The sequence below is a fragment of the Phaseolus vulgaris genome, chromosome 1 (genome assembly GCF_000499845.2).
Source record: "Phaseolus vulgaris cultivar G19833 chromosome 1, P. vulgaris v2.0, whole genome shotgun sequence".
Lineage (NCBI taxonomy): Eukaryota > Viridiplantae > Streptophyta > Magnoliopsida > Fabales > Fabaceae > Phaseolus > Phaseolus vulgaris.
This window is the reverse complement of record NC_023759.2, coordinates 28972751-28987407: the sequence shown is the minus strand read 5'-3', so window position 1 is coordinate 28987407 and position 14657 is coordinate 28972751. Positions and strand designations below refer to the sequence as shown.

Here is a 14657-nt window from a genome sequence, read left to right as displayed (position 1 = left end):
TAACAAAATAATTATGTAATAAAAACAAGGGTAAGTTGAAAGAATAAAACATATTCATCATATATTCTCAAATAAGAATGACTCATTAATATGCAAATTACAATTAAACTATTATTGAAGATAACATGAATTCTTAACTATTTCCCATGGGTAAGACCCATTTTGAAATACTTGTATTAAGTAAGCTTGATCTTCAATGTCATTTTGAAATCAAAGTAACTAGGTTTTCTTTGAGAATTTGCAGGATCAAGCACAACCTATGTCGATTCTCAAAGGATACAATTGATTCTATTTAATATTAAGCATTATTTCCTATTTAACATTATTTTCGTACAAATTAATTTGGAAATTTAGGAATTGAAAATGAAAACAAAAATTAAAAAATGAAATACAAGAAGATGAAAGGTCAATTCACATATTCAAGTTCCATATAATTTCTCTTATCATAGTTTTGTAAAGATTGAGTTCTAAGTTTTTATAATTAACCGATTCAATTAAATCAATTCAATATAATAAACGTTATTGTACTAGAAAATAAAAATTAAATCAATATATCATTCAATATAATCCTTATGTAATTATCAAATCAATATTATATTGATTCAAAATTTGATTTCTAAAATTAGAAACAAAAATTGATATAATAAAATGAAAATCTTAAATTAAATAGGAGAAGAACAAATTCACAACATTGATAGGTGCAAAACTCAATTTGGATTATTTGATCTAGATTTGCGTGAGTTGAACTCCAAGAATTAGTTCTCAATAAATAAAGAATGAAAAACATAAAGAAGAGAAGAGGAAGAAGCAATTCAAATTTTGAAAGAAATGGAGAGGAAGAGACAACTTTTAAAAATGAAAAACTAAACATTTAGTCTATTTATATGATATTTAATTAGCTGCAAATATGGACCTAAGTGTAGGATTTAATTAAGTTCATAAGCTTAATTACAAAAGTTCAAGCTGATATAAGGAAAATTGAATCCGCATAGGTTTGTATACAAAAATTTAGCAAATCTACCTCAACTTCCAAAAATCATAAAAAATACTAAAGAATCTAAATCCAGAAAATTATATATCTATTTTAAAATTATAGAAATATAGAATTCAATAAAACTATAATCAACCAAAAATAATATATACATAAAATTTTATGGCCAAAATAGTAAACATAGGTAAGATTAGATCAAAATACAAAATAAATGCAGTTATGTGTATTGAACCTAATTTATTACTATTAAAAAATATATTTAAAAAACAAAAAGAAAATCATATTTGAAGTGTTTTCATTACATAATAAAGCTATAAATGTTTTCGCAAAATATGGGTCATCAATGTCCCACTACAGACTAGATAAAAAATACTATTAGTAAAACCCAACCTTAGTTTAATATGGTAGAGCGATTCCTTGCATCTACTATAAAATATTTTGATTCAAGAACCTCCTTTAGATACTCACCATTTTATATCTTAATTAATGTTATTTTAACTATCAAGGAAGTTAGGACATTTTTCTTTTCTTTTATGGGCTTTTATACTTAATACTACAATCACAAATGACCCATAATACCATCTCAAGTATCAAAACAATATACAACATCATGTGTGTGTCTATATATATTCATTATATATTATCTCAAAACATAAGCCAATTTCTTACATTGTATAAATATATACAAAAACATATATCTCAAATATAATATACCATAACAACCAAATATATATTGTATGAGTAAGACTACCTCTCTTGAACAACCTATTTTCACTAAAAAAGGGAGGACTTATCACTCAAGTTGTGAACCCACTATTTAAGGAAAAAATCATATTGCTTAAGTGAGCTCATGTCACTTGGGAAATACCAATTCTAGATGAGAGATAATTAATGAGACATTTCTCTCCCTTGAGTATTCACTCATTGTTTGAGTGACCAATACTTTAGAGGAGAGAAAATCAACACTAACTCTCTCATTTCTCAATCGTCACATCATCACTTGAGCGATGTGACTTGTTGCACAAGCCACCACGATCTAGAAGCTAGTTCCAAATTCAGGCTTATAATCACTTGGACAATTATGTGTCACTTAAGTGATAAGAGTTCTTGAGGAGAGAGAATCAATGCGAATTATCTCTCACTTTATGTTATAATGTCACTTGAGTGATGTGACTTGCTACAAAAGTCACCAAGATCTAGAATCTACCACCAAATTTTGTCTCATCATTGCTTGAGCAACTATACACTACAAGAAAATGTTCTAATAGTAACTAATTTAGAAAAAAAAAAAAAGTTTCTAGAGTGATTAAATTTTATAAAACTAATTATTAATTTATAAAATATTTTAAATTAATATGAATAAATTTATTAATTTATTAATTTTAGTATAATATTAAAGTAATTAATAACAATTTAACAATTACATTTAAAATAGTATTTTAACTTTTTAATTTTATTTAAACATAAACTTAAATTAATAATAAATTCAAAATATTATTTAAATTAAAAAAATTATAAATTAATTTAAATAGATATCCATACTTTCTAAAAACTTATTTAATTTTTTTAAATCTGAATAAACAGTGCAAGTTTGAATTTCTAAATTTATATCTTTCTTTAACCTTTTCTACTCATCTTTCACTCAACAAATGCACTAACTCACAAACGCACTCTAAAACACTCTGCAATGGCGACGACAACGACAAGGCACCCTGCGGCTCTGCAACACTTTGTAACAGAGACGGGACCGACGACGGCAACGCACCCTGCAACAACGGCGACGGTAACGCACTCTGCACGGCGACAGCAACTACAACAATGGCGTTTCTCTGCTCCGAAGAACCTCTTCAAGCATCAGTTTCGATTCGTGTTAATTCTCGCTCTTTGTTTTTATTTTTGTGCTTCGAAGCTCCGCGTAAGTTTACGGTATATCTACCCCATCTTCAACCCTAAATTTATTCTGTGGACAGAGATTTTGCTTACAATTGCTTCACCGGCAGAGGAATGGGCTTCAATGAAATTAGCTTCAATGTGAGTCTGAGTCTCTTCCAACTACTGCAAACTTTTCATTCTACAATTCTTATTTTATATTAGTTACATATTACGTAAAACTGTGCAATTCTCTTCTTGTGAATCCCTTATCTGTAAAATTCCAAAGCATCTAGGAAATTTTACCTCTCTTAGAATACCTGTATGTTCCAAGCTTTAATTCAATTCATTCCTATTTGTCCTAGATATTATCATGTTTATTGAAAGAATGAGGTATACTTTGAAAGTGTTATTGTGGTAGTATGTGGTTTATCATCCTTACTAACCTCTTCATTTGTCCTATCTCGAATTAGAATGCTTGAAGCTAACCAATTTTCTGGTGTTGTTCCACTAGAGCTTGGGAAACTAATTAACTTGCAGACATTGTAAGACAACAATTCCTTTTCTTGTTTTCATTTTTAATATTATTATTTTTACTTTCACTTAAGATATCATGTTTTCTTATGACTTTTTTTTTGCAATTTTAACACTGAAGGGTTCTGTCATCCAATCAATTGACTGGGAACTTACCACTTACACTGCTGGACTACAAAATTTGACTGACTTGTGAACTTTGATATTTGACCTTCTTCTTAATTATAACTCAACTACTTAACTCATATACTGCATCTCATGCATACAATTCATTATCACACTGCAGTAGAATAAATGATAACAATTTTACTGGAACAATACCTAGTTTCATACAGAGCTGGCAACTTCTCCAAAGACTGTGAGATTCGAATTCTTTCTTTGTTAAATGATTTGACTATGCAATTTTTCTACTGAATCATTTTCAATCAATTTTCATGATTCCAGAATCATGTAATGTACGCAGTTTTTATAATGAAACTAAATAATTGTTTTTATGTTAAATTATTGACACAATGGATTAAACAGTTTGGCATTTCTTCTATTAGCTTCTAACAGGTAACATGCAGCAATATACCGAATTCAATCCTGAAGGATGGAAGTAGCATGTAAGTTTCTTGTGGTTCAAAATTCTTTATCTGTATTAATTTTCTGCAATGAAGGTTTTACTCTCGTAGATTTGGAGTGTTTAGTATAGCTCGAAAGATTTTTTTAGTCATTGAGTATGTGGTCACTGCAAAATAGAACTGGCATAAAAAATCATGATGAAATTATTTCCTAGCAATAGCAATAGCAATTGCAAAATATAGACAATTCCCGATTGATTCATCTTTATTCTAGAAGTAATTCATACTTTAAATTTAGATGTGATTTACTAAATGCACTTAATATGAGAGAAACCTTATAGAGAGAAACCGAAACTCAGTCATCCAAAACTCAAATGGTATTTCAAAGAACTTAGTATGTCTAATGTGAAGCTAAAACACAAAAGAACTTACTTCATTTTGGGTTGTACACAAATGGCAATAGGACTTCTATTTCCCTTTTACACTTAGAACATCTCTAATATAGAGATCTTACACTTAGAACATCTCTAATATAGAGATCTTATGAAGTATCTTAAGTTTAAAACTCAAATCTTATAAAAACATTATTGGAACAAGTTTATATAATACAATTGGAGGTCTTAAAATTAATAACTCTAGGTTTTAACAATAAAAGACAATATTTCAATATCAACAACAATCTTTATAAGAAATTGAAATGCGGATAAAATATTATAACTAGGGAGTTCTAATAAAATGTCACATCAGAACAAACTTGTAAAAATTTAGCGTTAATTGCATAAAAAATGATGTAGTATATTCTTGAATTGTAAATGGTTTTATTGTACCATTCCACTAATCAATGCTTGTGGAATCAGAGTAGAAAAACACTGAGAGAAACTGGAACGGAAGTATATCACTGGTTAACATGCCAAAAAATGCCAGAATTATGAGCATTCATTGGTCTTCCTCATAAAGAGGATAGATGGGCACTGCTATGTGTTGCTGTTTTTGGGGTTTCACCCAAAGGGTTGTCTTTTGCCTTTTTAGACCACCTACAAACAGTTCTTGTTATTACCCTCCCCCACTTCTAGGGAAATTAATTAATTATTAATTGTGTGAGTAAATTTGTACAATCTCCACTTAGTTCATCATCATCCCTTTGTTGTTTGATAGTACTAGACATGACATTGATGTAGTATAGTACTGTGAACATGTGTTAATAGTAATTGTTTACATGCATATGTTGTTTTAAATTTTGATTCAAGAAAAAGATTACTTGACTGTTTAGTTGTTAGTACTAGAGATTATAAGAGATTCACTCAATAACAATTGTGCAATAATGTGAATTATTCATCATCATGGTATAATAGTAATGAGAAACAATCATTCATGAAATAATAATGCATGTGCATGGTGATTTCTGTTATTTGTTGTTTGATCTTTGAGACTTGTACTTTTATATATATATATATATATATATATATATATATATATATATATATCTTTTTCCTCCCTCTTTCTTTTTTTAGCATGAAAAGCATATTGAGAACAGAAGAAAATGGAGAGATTGAAAAACAAAAAAAAAAGAATAAATTAATACTCTGCATGCATGCTTGGATAGTCCGAGTGAATCTCTTTGCTTTCTTTTAGTTTAGCTCACAGATCCAAGTAACCTAATTCATTAATTATCATGTTAAAACATGATAATATTCAATTGGTATGAATATTCTATTGATGTTAACAGTATAAAGAAGTAAAGTATAAAATTTCTCTATTTTCTATTTATTTATTTTTCTTCATTTGATATTAATTCGTGATATTATTGACTATGATATCTCGTGATACATCTAGGCTATTTTTATTTTATTTAAACAGTAATAGCTACACTCGGAAGAATGCATAAGTCATGAGTAGATATAGAGAAAATGATCCATTGAAGAATATTAATTTTTTTCAATAACTCACTTCTTATTATTATATTTTTCCATTTCAATTATGCCAACTAAGCATAAGATTATAAATAAATATAAAATATGAAAGATTTGAGTTGGCGAACTTTATAAATTTATTTTAAAATTAGTGAACTTAAATCTATAAATAAATAAAAAAATATTAAAGAGTAAGTAAATAAAATAATATTTTATAATAAATTATATTATTTAGAGACCAATATAGTGACCATTTTTTTGGTATTTATATATTTGATCATTCTATATATTTTGGTTACTAAATTAGTTTCAATGAAATTAGTTGCTAATTTGATTTTTATATAATTGGTCACTAAATTAGTTTCTATATATTTGGTCATTAAATTGGTTTTCATTTAATGGTAACTAAATTAGTTTCTAAATTAGAATATAAATTGGTATCTAAAATTAGTGACATGATTTTAGCCACTTAAGACTATTAGTTTTTAAATTAATCTCTAATTAAGTTAGTGACTGATTTTATATTTTAGAAACCATCATGCATGTACATAGTGATTTCTTGTAGTAGTGATAGGTCGCTTAAGCGACAATATTTCCCGAGGAGGGAGAATTGATGTGGTGTCTCTCTCTTAAATCTCAAGCCTTAAAATTCAACAAAGAGGATTATCACTTAAGTAACCAATGTGGTGATTAAGTGCAGTACTCGGTGCAGGCAATAAATGTTATTGCTTGAGAATTGCTCGATCAACTCAACACTGTGCTATACATGAAAAAAAATCATATTATATTACAAAGCATGTTTTAAATCAACCTATACCAATTCTAACTTATCAAAACAATTTCAAATATCTAATTACACTATAAAATAGTTATAAAAATCAGTTTTATATATTGATATAGAATCTGACCTTGCAACACTCATAAGGTTCAACTTTGTGAATTAGGAATTAAGATCTATAAACTTGATTAGGAAATATGAAATTTATGTTTTTCTTGTTTTGAATTTTTTTAATAAGTTCGACCACACATTGATGTTTATATGAATTTAATCCATTTAGAAATAGAAAAGGAACTCAAATCGTGAAAAGAAAATGAAGGAAATTCATGAATTTTCATTTCATGGTTGTGGAAATTTAGAAAATCAAGAATAAATCAAGCTCTTAAAATCTCTCCACTAAACACAAAATTAATGAAGTGTGGGGGCTTTGATTCTAAGAACAAACAAAGAAAACAAAAAAAAATGGAAGAGGTAAAAGATGAAGAACACACCACTTTCAAGAGAGAAGGATAAGTGTGAGAAGGAAAATTGTCACTTAAATTTGAAAAACTCTAGATAAGATTATAGAAATGAGGAACTAAGATCTTGATGAACTCACATGGTCTAGAATTCTCAATCAAGCTTTTCTATTCATTGCAAGTTATGATACAAATGTATATTTTTGGCCTTTATATGCTAGCTTATGAAGATGGAAAGGTTAATGCTTGTTTGATTAGTGCTTCTAACTTCTCAAACAAGGCCCTTACATGGGATATGAAGAGATTGGATCTTGTTTGGTGGCACACATATTTATCCAATCAAAGTCCTTATTTTTTTTTTATTTTTTTTATAGCTAACCTTATACCTAAACTAAATGTCTTAAGTTTCTACTCTAAAGACAGAAAATATTTTTTAAAATTTTTATTTACAAGAAATATTAATATAAATGTTTCTAATATTTTCTTCTAATTTCTTGTAAACTCATTCTCTTTATTTCCTTTTTCTCGGTGAAATTTGAAGAAGGTACTATAAGCTTTACTTAGAGTTTCGAATAAAAAATGTTGGTGTTGTATTAATGGGTGATGGTAAGAGGGAACTTCAGTAAAAACAACAGGAAAAATTGCTGGGATACCTCTAAGCAAGACTTATTTAAATTGTGTTATAAATGTCTTGGCTAAACCAATTGATAGCCGAGGAGAAATTTCAACTTCGGAATATATAAATCAATACTATCCACACAAACATGTTAATTATCCGATCAATCTCCCTACCTTAAGGTAACTTTGTCTTTGCAAGAAAAATAACTCCAACTTCTAAAAAGGTTTCCAAAACTTTAACCTAGAAAATCAATATCATCACCTATTTATATCACTAACAATATTACTATTTAGTTTATTAAGACAAATAAAATATAAAAGTGTTACTTTTTTTAAAAAAAGGAAAAAAAATAATATTTAAAGTTTCTATTAATATTTTTTTCTTAATTTCCATCAATTAAATATCACTGACGCATCACCCATTGGTAAACTGTTTTAGCACCAAATTTTCTAGAACTAAAGATTCATATAATATCTCTATCTTTACACACACACACGAATCTTTATCTACCTCTCTATCTATATCTATATTATATATATATATATATATAATGAAATTATTTGACATTTTCATGGTTATTTTTTAAAATATAATGATGAAAATTAATTACCCATTAACCATTAAATTTAAAAAATAATAGTTAGGATGAGAAAATTCTGTTTTAGATTATTGGAGTTTGGTCTCTTATGTATCTATATATAAAAAACCATTAGGGTTTATGTATAAGTATTATTTTATGCTATGCCTAATGGAGTGCTTCATCATAAAAATATGTAGTAAATATGTTACAAGTGGAGTTGTGATGAATGCGTTTTCTTTTAAAGCGATACATGCATGCTCAATGATCATATGCAATGCATTATTGCGTTGGTCAAATTATGATTTTAGAAGATAGTTGTTTCCAACATGTTTTCTTCTTTCTTTTAAATTATACTTTGTTCAAAGTATATTAAGTGTGATGCATGTACACAAATAATTGTTCTCATGCTGAAGTGTAGTGTTCAAACACTCCACTAATCATTCATCACAATTATTAAAATAAAACAATGTTTCAGGCTCAGACGTGACCTCCTCCAGTGTAATTTCTCTGATTGGCCACATTATACCAAGACTTCACAAATCCTTTTTAACTTTGGTTGATTATTTTGGTCAGTCAATATTATAAAATTAATAAAAGTTATACTATTTCAAAATTTCGTAAGAATCTAAAATAATAATTTCTGTGCCAATATTCTTATTGAAATGTGAAACACAGTTGGTAGGGTGTAATCTTCTTCTCAGGTCCTAAATTTTTAGGAAAGTTAATTATAATAAATGGGATTTTAACACTGAATGAATACGTTCATATGTAATGCAAAAAAGTTAGTAAGATATCAAATAATAATAATACTAATAATATTCAATGATAATTGTAAATAATAATGATAAATAATAACAAAAGATAAAAATAAAAAATAAAAATTAAAGAAATGTATGCAAGACATGAAAGCTTTTTATAAAAAAAATGTATGCAAGATTACTTAAGGATTTATAAATAAATTGTTTTTATTTATCAACGACTCATAAATTGTAGTTTGTGGTATTACCTACAGACTCTCAAGTTAGTGAGTATTACATACGAACCTTCGTTGATGGGTAATACTTATGAACTGAAATGAGTGAATATTACCTACATACTAAAGTTGATGGATATTACCTACGAACATAAGTTGATAGATATTATCTACCATCGAAGTTATAGAATATTACCTATAAATTAGAATTGATCGGTTATTCATAATAATAATAATAATCAAATATTAATAACATTAATAATATAAATAATATTAATACTATAATAATATTAATAATCATAATGATAAGTATAATCATAATAAGTATAATAATAATAATAATAAGATAGTAAAACTTGTCTGGTGTAGTAGTTAAATGTTCTTAGGTCACTCAAGAAACTTGGATTCGAGTATCTCTCACAACGGTTTGTTACTAACATTAATAATAATAATAATGATAACACAAATAATAATTGAAAATAATAAAAAAAGATAAAATTAATAATGTAAAAATTATTAAAAAATATGCAAGATTACTTATGGCCTACCAATTTTGTTTGTCGGTAGGTAAATTCAATTTTTCTTGTAGTGATATTTGATGAGAACATGTAGACAATTAATAATAGTGATTCATCTTATATAATTGTTTTAGCCTTTTGAATTTATGTATTGAAATGTTTGTGGTTCACTCAAGGTAAATCCTTTAGTGTTGTACTTTATTTTATTACCTTTATTGTTCCAAAAACTAAAGAACCAAATGTTGGAGAAATTCAACAATTTCATACTTTAGTTGAAAGGTAGAGAGGCAAGAAACTAAAATGCATTTGTGTTGACAATGATTGAGGAACGTACACCCTTTGATGTTTAATGCAAGAAACATGATATTTCATATGAGAAGACTCTTCCTATAACTCTTCAATTGAATGGTTTAGTAGAGAGGATGAACATGACATTGATTGAGAGGATGGGGTATATATTCTCTAAAGCTAAATTACCTAAGTATTTTTTGGGTGAGATATTGTACACTATAATTTATGTGTTTTAATCTTAATTTTTGTGTTACTTTGGATAATGATGTGACAAACAAAATTTGGTTTGACAAGAATGTAAGTGCTCACTCTTGGTTGCAAATCATTTTTGCATATTCCAAAGATGAGAGATTGAAGTTGGATACAAAGTCAAAGAATGTAACTTTATTGACTATGGTGAGGATGAATTTGGTTACAAATTTTATGACTTTGTTTAGAAGAAGCTTTTTAGAAGTCATGATGTGAAATTCATGGACACCAAATCATTGAATACATTGAAAGTTAGGTAGAAATTGTAATGAGCCAAATCATTGAATACATTGAAAGTTGGGTAGAAAGTATTGTAATGAAATGGATTTTGAAGCATCTTTCTTCTGGTGATGGTGAACCTATTTTGGTGGGGTACTTAGATTAAAATATGTTTGGAATATTGATTCTAGGAAGTTGATTAATTTTGCAAAGAAAGTTCAGATTTTCACATAGCCACCAAAGTTCAAATTTTTGAATTACAACTAGTAATTTTTTCACCATCATATCGAGTTGGTTTTTTTGGATAGAAGATTCATAAGGCTAACTCTCCATTTTCAATGGCTGGATCAACAATTAAAAGTTCCTAGAGGGAGAAATATTGTTCTCAATAATGATTCCAGTTTGAGTCCTTTTGTTAGGTTTTCTATGGTCGATTGTATGCATTATTTATTAATTTGTTAGAGATTCTCTCGTATCTTTTATTTATAATTGTGGATTTATTTCTTTACTTCAAACAACTCTTAGTTTTCACGTAGGTAATTTACCTATAGACAGTGTGTCTGTGGGTAACGGTAATAGTAGTTACCTAAAAACTCTAGTATGAGGATAAATTCATAGGTAATTCAACATATTTTATTTTTTAATTAATATTTGAATCTTTTATTTTATTTCTAATTATTATTTACCAATATTACTCATATCCATTTTTGGGATTATTATTGACTATTATTATATATGCTATTACAATTATTATATATGTTAGAAATAAACTAGGTGGGACTCGAAGCAAACCTTGAATGACCAAAGAAACTTTAACTATTACACTAGTCAAATTTTGTTGTCATGTTATGATTATTATTATACTTATTAATGTGATTATCAATATTAATATAACTAATAATATAAAAATTATTAATATTACTCATATATTTAGTATCACTCATATTATTAATTTCATTAATATTATTATTATTATTTAAATTAATAACATTATTAATTATTATAATAATATTATTCATAATACTAATATTATTGTTAATATTATTAATATTTATAACATTAATATTAATAAAATTATTAGTGTTGTTCTTGTCAGTTGACTCTCTTGCTAGTTGATTTGAGTGGAAAGCTTCGCTTCTAACATGTCTCTTTTAGATTTTATTATCCGTTTTCTTGTTGCACTGGAACATGACTCTGTTAGGACAGTGGGGACTCTACTTGTTGATCACACTCCAACGATCAAGTCAGTGAGAACATAGACAATAAGATAAGTAATCAATTTCAGTATAGTATTTAGAAACAACACACCTTTACCAGGGTCTCAAACTACTTTTATAGTTATTTCTCTAATAGCTTTCACTAAAAAAATATAATCTCTATTGAAATCATAAAATAATAACAGAAAACACACATGCTCACATGCGCCTTTCATGTTGGGTGCTAACAACAGGAAAATATTATGTCCACGGACACCTTTACTCACGGTGCTAACAACAGAAGAGAATATCGTGCACATTTGTTTTCGGGTGCTCTCCACTTATTTAACAGCTTTATATTTTCAACAAACAACTTTATGCATACAATTATTTAACTAACAACTATGTGTATATTCACGTATATTCTATTATAACATCTTAATATATCGACATATATATTTAACTAACAACCTTATATTAGCATGTGACCAAACTTATTATTTTCTCTATTTTAATTATTCTCCACCGAGCTTACCAATGAAATTGAGTTGAGCCCATGATCCACTTTTGGGTCCATATCCGAGTTGATCATACCCACGCCCGTGTACCGAGGTCCCGAGCACACAAGTACTCTGTGCAGTACAAATATTATTAATACTATTAATACTATTAAACCTATTAATATTATTAATAATATTAATACTACTAATACTGCTAATACTATTAATATTATTATTTCACGTCTAATAAATTGTTGCACGTTTAATAAATTGTTTCGTTCCATGTTTGACAAACTACTCCATATTTAAAATTGAAAATTGATAACTGTTTTTACGAAATGAAAATATATTACTTTTAAAAAAATAGTTTTCAATTAATTATAAGAATAATTGGCTATTTAGTAAATATTTAAAAAATCGAAAATGACTGAAATATCCAAAGAAATGTCCCTACACCTCTCTTTCATTTCAAAACTGCCCCCTCCGCGTTTACCAAATGTTTTAAAAAAAATAGGAAATAACGCAATGTCCATGATAATGAAATAAAATCAAATATAAATATAAAGATTAAAAAAATGAGAGCATATAAAGAGAAAAATCCCCTTTATATATAGGTATATATTATTAATATTAATAAAAAAATACCATTAATATTATTTATATTATTAATATTATTCATATTATCAACATCACTAATATTATTATTACCATTAATAATAATAATAATAATATTATTATTAATATTAGTATTATTATATTAATATTATTAATTTTATATGCATATCTATTAGTTATGATTATTATTTATAATTATTATTTACTATTATTGTTTTTGAATATTATTTATGATTTTATAATTATTTATATTATAATAATATTTTTAATATTATGTATATAATTATTATGATTAATATTATTAAAAATTTTAAAACTATTAAGATTATTTACATTCTTAATATTATTAATATTGTTAATAAAAATATTTATATTAATAATTAATAATAATATTGAATTTATTTTAAATATAGATTTGTGGGTAAAATTTGTGGATAATGTAAATTTTACCTACGAATAGAGATTTGTGAGTAATAATCTATAGATAAAACTGAATTTACCTATAGATTGAGATCTGTGGAAGATATCCGTAGGTAATGTTGAATTTACTTATGAATTCAGATCAATGGATAATATCCATAGGTAATACAGAATTTACCGACGAATTCAAGTCCGTAGGTAATACTGAATTTACCTACGAATCAGGACCGTAGGTAAAAATCAATATATAAATCGAATTATTTGTCTCCTAAATTCTTGTCTTATTGTTGTACTCTAATTTTATTAATGCTCCTCATAGATTCTTACAAGGAGGAGAAAATTTTATTGCACTACTTATTGATCTATTATTATTAAATTGTTATTTTGAACAATTCTTCCATTAAAGTGGTATTAGAATTAATAATTCATTTTGGTAATTGACTTCAGGAGTGACCAACTCAAACGAGTATAACATAGAATGAGTGATGAATTTAAGGTTTGTGTATTCTTATATCAAAATTTTCATGTAAGTGTGTTATGTTATGGCAAAGGATGATATTAAGTAAGAATTATCATTAAGATACTTATGGTTAAAAAATGTTAAGAAATATACCAATGTGAAAAAGACTTACTTAGAAAAAATATTTCATAAGTATAGGTTAAAAATCTCACATTAAATAAAAATAATATATTAAAAAAATGACAGACTCATTGTACTAAAATTTATATCATATTTTAATTTATTATATGAGTTTGCTCATTATTTATTGATGATGAATATTAATAATAAAATGTAAAACTACCAAAAATTGAAATAATGATATAAATGAAATAAGTTAAGGTACACTAAGAATGATTAATTGATTAATTAATTTTAATTAATCAATAAAATGAACTATGAACTTTGTTAGTGAGATGAATTTATTGCATTTTACATTTTATTATTCGAAATAGATGGTCCACACATGGACCACTGAACGTGCATAATAGAATCCACAGAATACGTTGATGATTAATTAAGTATGAAAAATAATTATAAAATTAAAATATGGTTTTGCAGTAATTTTGACTCATTTTAATAATAAAATTTTCTAAAAAATATGAGATCAATCTGAATCTAATAAAAATAATAAGTGTATAAATATAATTTATTATTTTATGTTTTATGTTTTTTAAAGTGGATAGGTTCGAGTTGACGGAGGTGCGCTCCAAGCACACATGCGCAAATCAATAATAAATTGTTTTAGCGTAAAAATAAAAATAAGATATAAAACATAAAACAGTATTTTAGACTTTTTGAAAATGTTCTGCTTGAAAAAAAAATTACTTTAAAATTTATTCTCGAACCTAAACACAATTTAAATAAATTTTAAA

The 14657-nt window shown here is 26.5% G+C and overlaps 1 long non-coding RNA gene across 2 annotated transcripts; it reads left to right on the top strand.

The window, feature by feature from the left end:
* The first annotated feature begins 2624 nt into the window (after positions 1-2624).
* Positions 2625-5192, top strand: LOC137813857 (uncharacterized). Of its 2 annotated transcripts, XR_011081516.1 has the most exons (3): positions 2642-3022; positions 3334-3405; positions 3516-5192. It is a non-coding gene; the product is annotated as an uncharacterized lncRNA (long non-coding RNA). The 2 variants fall into 2 exon arrangements; XR_011081515.1 differs by having other exon boundaries at positions 2625-3405.
* Positions 5193-14657: the final 9465 nt, after the last annotated feature.